This window comes from Muscardinus avellanarius (assembly GCF_963383645.1).
Source record: "Muscardinus avellanarius genome assembly, chromosome: 9".
NCBI lineage: Eukaryota > Metazoa > Chordata > Mammalia > Rodentia > Gliridae > Muscardinus > Muscardinus avellanarius.
The window spans coordinates 108,449,399-108,458,083 of record NC_137795.1 but is presented as its reverse complement, the minus strand read 5'-3'; positions in this window follow the sequence as shown (position 1 = coordinate 108,458,083).

Sequence of the window (8,685 nt, the reverse complement as noted above, 5' to 3'; positions counted from 1 at the left end):
TATAATGATGACTTCTGTTGACACAAATACTCTAAACTTTAAAATGTGATAGTCCAGATGTAATGTTGTCGATCATGACTGTTGTTCCTAACACTGTAAAGGTAACTAAATCGCTTTGCTAATTTACTAAGTTTTCCGAGTTATAGTTATGTTTCCTCTGTTTATTGTCTGTAATCATTTTATTTTTTATTTATTTTTATTTTTTGCAGGTCTGGGGATGGAACCCAGGGGCACCTGACCTCCGAGCTTCACCCCCTGCCCTGTTTTTATTCTTTATTTTGAAACAGGGTCTCACTAAGTCGCGGAGGGCCTAGTAGCTGAGGCTGTCCGCGAACCGTGATCCTAAGCCTTGGCTTCCCGAATGCTGGGATGACAAGCGTGCATCACACGCCTGGCTGTAATCGTTTTGATGAGAGCGCTGCTTCTGTAGTGATCAGGAGTCATCTGCTTTATTCATCCTCCATCCCAAAATGAATTTAAGGTAAAAAATCTTGGTATAGAATATGTATATAAGACTGGCTATTTTAAATGGTTTTATTCCCCTCTCAGTTGTACTGTTTACATTATGACCTAGTTCTTAAAGTACCTTTAAGTATATATACATATGTATGTTCTTAATTGATGGAATGACATGAATTCTCATAGACTATGTTCAAGAGCTTTCTTCCCCCCATAAAATGTACTGAGTCCTAAAGAGCTGGATACAGAATGTGCTGTTACACTTTCTACCCAGGTAGTAATTAACGCTGATTTGCACCAAAGGACTCTAGCTGCAGCCACTCCTCAGAGCAGATCCGACAGAAGTACTTTACAGAGATCGCTCTTCTTTGATTAAAGACGAGTTAAATGGTTATACTCATCAGTTCAAATCTATTATTCACTCTGGATTGCTTTGTTCTTACTAACGTGTTGTGTTTTGCTGGCCTAAGAGCTAACCGTTCCTAAATCCTTGTTGCTTAAAATTGCCTAAAAAGAAGTCTGCTTCTGCTTACTCAAACTGCAACTTCCCTTTTGATGTAGGGCTAAGCGGATCAAAGAACTAGACTAGAACTCCTGCACCATGGGGCAAGATGCCTGGCAAATCCTCAGCAGTGTCCTCAGGGAATCTGTCCAGAGACAGCACGGAACACGTGGAGTCACTTGTCAAAGCTGACCCGAAGAATCAGCCAGAGGCTGTGGAAAGAGTTCTTATGTAAAACCGCACGGGAGGCTTCCCCCGCCAAGCCATGAAGCATTTCAGACTTTGCCCCTTCAGGACTAAGCTTCTGACTACTGCGCTCCTTCCTCGACGGACCTGCACAGCGATCCAGCAGAGGACTGCAGGCTGTGACGCGAGCCTGATTCCCTCAAGCCTGAGACGAATAAGAACAGGGGAACTGAAACAGACTCCTTCTGAAACCAAAGACAGCTTGCTCATTCTGAGAACTAAATCTCCAAACTGGTTAACTTCTGAGCCTTTCCTGCATTTCCTCATAATGAGAGTAAAGCTGGTGGTTTGGCTGCCCACCTGGCCAGAAAAGCTCCCTGGCTATCTAAATCTGCACTTGTGTATTTTATTTCTCTTTCTTCCTTCCTTTCCTTTCCTTTCTCCCTCCCTCCCTTCCTTGCAGTACTGGGGATGGAACCCAGGGGCATTCTACCTCTTAAATTATACCTCCAGTCCTCTTTTTTTATTCTTTATTTTGAAACCGGGTCTCACTGAGTTGCAGAGGGCCTCACTGAGTAGCTGAGGCAGCCCGAGAACCGCGCTCCTCCTGTCTCAGCCTCCCGAATGCTGGCATTACAAGTGTGCCCCACCACGTCTGGCTTATATATTTCCTTTCTTTTGTCCACCTGGCCGTTTCTTAGTTTACAAAAGCTTCCCATGCGTTCTCTAAAGACAAAAATGTGAACCAAGAAAGTTTCCTCTATTTTCCCTCAAAGCTGGCTTTGAATAAAAGCTATTTTCCTGCCACCTTGACGCCAACTATTTGTGGTGCAGAGGAGTGGGAGGGCATAGCCAGGTAACACTTCTACCCAGTGACACTTAGAGCCTCACCCACCGGGCCTTGTGGGAAACAGCCTGGAAATCCAGTGAGCAGCCTTTCTCTGGGACAGGAGGGGAGCTTGGCGCACCACTCCCAGCACAGCCTAAAGCCAGGCCACCGCCTGTCCAGAACAGCGGGAGCCTGCCTGCCTGCCCTCCTACACCCACATGCGATTAGGACGCCACAGGAAGCAACGCTGTCCTGAATCCAAGAAACACCCACAGCCTGCTGCCCTGGGGCCGATACCTGGCCTGACTCCCTTGGGGTGCCAGGGATTACTGGGACAAGATGGGGAGGGAAGAAGAGATTGTAATCTCTGTCCCCTGCCCAGTCCTGCTCCAACCTGGCCTGGTGCTGGCTCAAGTCCAGCTCTTCCTGAGCTCGGGGGAGTCCAGATTCCTGCCTCAGAGTCCTCAGAGCGCTGGGGTTGCAGTTAAGAGTGCTAAGGAAGCTCCCTCACAGACATCCAGACAGAGCCCCTGAAATTCCCTACAGCCTGCTCTCTGGGGGAACACCTGCTGAATGAACACAGGAAGATCCCAGGATAGGAGATGGACCCTTCCCCACGGGTCCCTCTCCCAGGGTAAGGAGGCCAGAGAGCTGAGGCTGCAGGCTGGTTTGGGAACACAACACGGGCCGGACCCTACCCTGCAGCCTGTGGAGCTGGAGATGAGGCTCCTCCCGGCTCCTCCCGGGGATGTTCCTGGGGATACTTCTGCCGCTGCAGCGCCTGCCTCGGCCCGCACTCCGACAGCCCCCGGATGCCAGAGAAAACTGCAGCAGTAAAGACACCCCTACCCCCATGGCAGAGCTCAGACCTCTGACTGCAGAGAGGCCAGCCTTACCTGTGGGGAGGGGACAGAAAACATGTGTGAGGCTCTGCGCCCCGCGGGCGTCGCCGGGTCCTCCCCGCCCAGCCCCACGGGGCCTGGCAGGGCGACCTTAATGCCTACTCGCGGGCGCCGGCCCTCCACGAGGAAGCCCAGCCGCCTAGGGGGTCACCTGGTAAGGTCACCGAATAAATCCGCCAGTGGGCGGCCGAGGCCGACCCGGGCACCAACTCAGGTCCCAGCCGGCTCCCCTCCCCCGCCGCCTCCGGCCAGAGCTCCCGGCTTCCTTCCCACCGGGCTGCGCAGGGCGCCAGTGCGGCCGGCCTCGGCGGGGCCCTGGCTGGCGGCCGGCCCCAGCTCGTGCCGCCGGGTCCCCGCGCCCGGGCGCAGGTGCGCGCCCCCGAGCCCGCCGCCCGCGCCCCCGACGCCCGCGCCCCCGCCCCCCGGCCCGCGCCCCCGATGCCCGCGCCCCCGCCCCCCGGCCCGCGCCCGCGCCCCCGGCGCCCGCGCCCCCGCCCCCCGGCCCGCGCCCGCGCCCCCGACGCCCGCGCCCCCGCTCCCCGGCCCGCGCCCCCGCTCCCCGGCCCGCGCCCCCAGGCCCGCGCCCCCGCGCCCGCGCCCCCGGGCCCGCGCCCCCGGGCCCGCCGCCGTACCTCTCCCGCGGGCTGCGCCGGCGCGCCGCGCCCGTCCATGGAGCCCGGGGCGGCCGGCGCGGACAGCGCAGGTCGGGTTCTCGCCGCCAGGCCCGCGCGCCCCGCCCCGCCCGCCACGTGACTACGGGCGCCGCCGAGGGTCAGCGCGGGCCGCCGTCGCCTTGGCGACCGCCCGCCGCCGCCGCCCTTTGTCCCCGCGGCGCCGCCGCCGAGGCCCGGGCGCGGCGGGCCGGACGGCTCTGCCTCCCAGGAGACGCGCCCGGCCGGCAGCGTCGCGCGTCCTCGCAGCCGGCAGAGGCGGATTCTGGATCGTACGGTGATTTTAAAACACTTTAAACATCTGTTGCATAAACAGGAGCTAGGAAGACGTCAAGACCTCATTTCTACCTCATTGGGTGATGGCTTGCAAAGATACATCTGTCTTTTGCACTTTTTCTCTATAATCTTGAACATGCATAACTCTTTTTTTTTTTTTTTCCGGTGCTGGGGATTGAACCCAGGCACATTCTACCTCCTAGCCACACTCCCAGCCCTATATATATTTTTTTTTAATTTTGAAACAAGGTCTCACTGAGCTGCAAAGGGCATCCATCACTAAGTAGCTGAGGCTGTCCACGAACCTGGCGACCCTCCTGTCTTAGCCTCCCAAGTACCAGGATTACAAGCATTCACCACCACACCAAGATAACATAACTCATAGAGGCTGCCTAAATGTGCAAATAAATTACCTATGAATTTTCTGCTTTTCAGTATTCTTTTAGATTCATGTTCTCATTTCTTGTTCTCTTTTCTTTCTCTGTTTCTGTACTGGGGATTGAACCCAAAGGCATTTTACCTCTGAGCTAGCCCCTCAGCTCTGTTATTTTTTATTTTGAAATATAGTCTCACTAGCTGGGCATGGTGGCGCACGCTTGTAATCCCTGCGCTTGTGAGGCTGAGACAGGAGGATCACACAGGTTCAAAGCCAGCCTCAGCTACTTAGGCTCTCAGCAACTTAATGAGACCCTGTTTCCAAATAAAATAGAAAATAGGTCTGGGAGTGTAGCCTGGAGGTAATAAGCCCCTGGGTTCCAACCCCAGTACCACACAAAAAAAAAACCCCACCTTATTTATTCTTCCAAGTGAAAGAGCTAGGCAACTCTTCCTGTGAACTTTGCCTCTGACAGCATCCCTACCACAGACTGCAAGACTCCCACATCACTTCTTGCAGGCGTTTGCAGACAGTGTGGGCAGAGTAGAGGATGAATCCTCTGAGTCAGGCTGTTTGAGCCTCAGATGCCCAATGATCACATGCAATGCCCAGCGCAGTCTGCATTCTCTGAGCCTTCCGGCTGGAGCACACAAGGAGAGACCAGAAAATGTCTCCCCAAAAGAGGATTGCTTGTTGAGCTGAAGACCAGAAGTGGATGCAGGAAGACTCACTCTCCTCCTGTGCTTCAACAGGGCATGGATTCCCCAGACCAAAGGCCGGCCTTCCCCATCGTCTGGAGTGGGCAAGGCGCCATGGTCACAGGCTCCACCAACTTGCCTCGGCCTGCCAGCTCTTCCCTTCCACAAGCTGTCACCCCTTGCACCTGTCACCTCCCTAACCATCTCCTGTTCTTTGTTAAAGATGCTGAGTAAGTTGGAGTTCAGAGCTCCTCCTTGAGAGCCATTCATTTCTGGGTGTCTCCCATCTCTCTGTGTGAAATACACATGTTAAGAGACTTTGGTCTGTTTTGCTATAGTTAATCTGTGTTTTGTTACAGGTGTCTTTTTTTTTTTTAACTAAGAATGAACAGGGAAGGGTGTGGTGGCCCAGGCCTGTAACCTCAGACACTCGGGAGGCTGAGGCAGGAGGGTTACAAGTTGGAGGTCAGCCTGGGAAAAGTAGCAAGATCCTGTCTCAAAAAATAAACTGAAATGCCAATACTTGGGTGGCTGAGTTCAAGGATGGCCTCAGGAACTTAGTGAGATTCTTGGCAATTTAATGAGACTGTTTCAAAATATCAACCAATCAATTAAAAAGGGCAGAGAGTATAACTCAGATGTAGAATGCCTCTGGATCTAATTTCTAATGCTAATAATAAACAAATAAATAATAAAATAATTTAAAGGGTTGAGGGTATAGTTTGGTGATACGGTACCACTGGGTTCACTTCCCAGTACCCTCTCCTCCCCCTCCCTCTGCCACACACACAGAGAAACCCTACAACTTCTCTGGCACAACTCAAGAAAGTCCCAGCCCTGGGTGAATATGGTCTGTCTCCTCCAAAACTCACAGTAAAATTTAATTGCCAATGTGGTGGTGTGGGAAGGTGAGGCCTTTAAGAGGGATGAAGGCCTTTCTTTCAGAGATGGGTTTGATGGGGATGTGGCCCAGTGGTAGAGGGATTACCTAGCAGAGCAAGACTGCCTTCCTCTTGTGTCTCTTCTGCACGCACGTGCCTGTCGGCGTCTGAAAGAGCACGGGGCCCTGACCAGATGTGGCTGCCAGATCTTGGGCTTCCCGGACTCCAGAACTGTGAGTCAAAATGAACCTCTTTCCTTTATAAATATCCTCACTCTGGACATTTTATTATAACAATAGAAAACGGACTAAGACTGCCTCTACCTTTCCAAGGTTGGGCCCCTCCGGTAAAAGGTGGCTTGCTAGGTGTTGTGGAAATTCTCCAGGAAAAGACAAAAGTGCTCCTGGCTCTGCCCTTCTAAAAATAGCCTTCAACACATGAAAACACACGGGGCCAGGACAGGCCCTGCAGGAGCAGCCTTGCTGGAGATCAGATGTCAGGCTCCAGCTGAGCGCACAAGACACTTTCTATTGCATATCTCATTCCAGAGCCCATTTTGCTGGAAGAAAAAGAACAGTTAGTAAGAAAGATACCAGGTGGGTAGCTCAGGTTTCCTGCAGAGGACACTGGTACCTGCGGGTCTGTAGCTGAGAGAGAGGCGCCGCTGCCTCTCCCCTGGCCGGCTGCAGCCTCTCTCCCGGGCTCCCAGAGCAGCTGCCGCCACTCCTCCTGCTCCATCCTCCCTGGCTCCATCCTCCCTTCATCAGCTTGCCCCTCGACATCATGAATCAGATCAGACGGCTCTCGTGGTGGGGAGCCCCAACGACTCCCTCACAAACCACTGCCAGGGCCTGCACGATTCCACCAGACCAAACCGCCGCTCTGCCTCTCAGGCATGCCTCATTCCTGCTGGGCGCTGCCCAGGCGAAAGCCCTTCAGGCCTCGTGGTTCTCAGCCTCCCTGGATCCTCGCCCCTGCTCCACCCGGAAGCCTTCCCTAGCGCCCCGGAATCATGGGCACCACGACGTTCATTGTCTTTCCGGTGCAGAGCTCAGGGTCCAACACCCTTCACTGGGCCTCCCCTCCAGAGCCTTGGGGAGGGCCCCTTTCCACACCCTGTTGCCCATTTGCTTGTCTATTTATTATTAATTTATTTTATGTTTGATCTTTTGGGCTCTTTTCAATTTATTGTATGAAGGAGTTACACGAATCCAAGTTAAAATCAGACCCCAAATGGTTCCATTATACAAGCAGGGAGGTTTACAAACGTGACAGGGGACAGAAGGGAGATTTACACATTGTACAGAAATCCTAATTTAAGCTTCAGTAACTATTAGCACATAAAACCCACCAACCTTTAGTTGACCGGTCTCGGCCAGTCCAGTGTTTACCAGGGACCAGCTCGGCCGATCTGTAGCTGAATCACTACTTCATCTTCCAGATGCCCAATCGCAGGACCCACCATGGCAGGCGGTTCCTTCCTGAGCACCTGCCCTAGTTTCCCTTCACTGTAATCACCAGGGGTGCCTTGGACGGTAGTAAGGGTCTTTCTGCCATTTCTCTATTAAATTCCTTTTTTAAAAAAAAAGAGCTGGGGATTGAGCCCAGGGGCATTCAACCCCTGCACTATACCCCCAGGTGCCCCCGTTTTTGTTTTTTTCGGGGATAGTTTTTTTTGTGTGTGTGTGGTACTGGGGTTCCTGGAAGCCCTTCTACCTCCGGGCTCCACTCCCAGACACCTATTTTGTATTTTTATTTGGAAACAGGGTCTCTTAAGCCTGGCTTCGAACCTGCGCGATCCTCCTGTCTCTGCCTCCCAAGCGCGGGGATTACAAGCGTGCCCACCACGCCCGGCAAAGGGGATAGTTATTTTAATTACAGCTCAATGAGTTAGAATCTCCCCATGTTCTGGCCATGGTTGTCTCCCTTTCTGTCAGCCACAGAATGACTTCTCCACAACACACTTAAAAGTAATTGTGAATCTCACACAGGAAGGAATGAACACGTCCACCCAGACCACAAAAAGTACAACGGCAGCTTCCCGGGCCAAGGCAGAAATCGAAAGGGTGACCTGCACAGGAAGTGCCCCCCCTTTTTGGACAGGGTCTCCTTAAGTGCACGAGGCTGGCCTCAAACTTGTGATCCATACTGGTTGTGGTGGCGCACACTTGTAATCTCAGTACTTGAGAGGCTGAGACGGGAGGCTGAGACGGGAGGCTGGTTCATAGCCAGCCTCAACTACTTAGTGAGGCCCTCTGCAACTTAGGGAGACCCCGTTTCAAAATAAAGAATAAAAAACAGAGCTGGGGGTGTAGCTCTGAAGTAGAATGCCCCTGGGTTCAATCCCCAGTACCCTCCCAAAAAGCAAACAAACACACAAACAAAAACCTGCAATCCTCTTTTCTCAGCCTCCTAAGTATGGGATTTCACATATGGCCACCGAACCAGACTTGTTGATTTCTTTTATGGACAGGACTCTGAGTCTTAGCGCCAGCAGGAAGCAGCCAGCACCTTTATCTGCATCATTAGCAAAGGGGTAAAAAGCGTGGAGGTTCTGAATGGACAGCAGCATACACTATGATTCCTTTTCCTAGGAGAAAGGGCCTGTGAAAGCCGGCTGCAGGGGTGGGGCTGGAGAGGCTGAGTTCAGGGAAATGGGGAGGGGCGATGGGGAGGAGGCCCCCTTCCTCCATCTGCAAAACCAGCACGAGTGCCCTGCTTCAGCTATCTCCGTGTCTCTACTGCCATCGAATCTGTGCTCTTAGAAAGATATGTGTTAGCCGGGCGTGGTGGCACAAGCTTGTAATCCCAGTACTTGGGAGGCTGAGACAGGAGGATCGCACAGGTTCGAAGCCAGCCTCAGCTACTTAGTGAGGCTCTTAGCTACTTAGTGAGACCCTGTTCC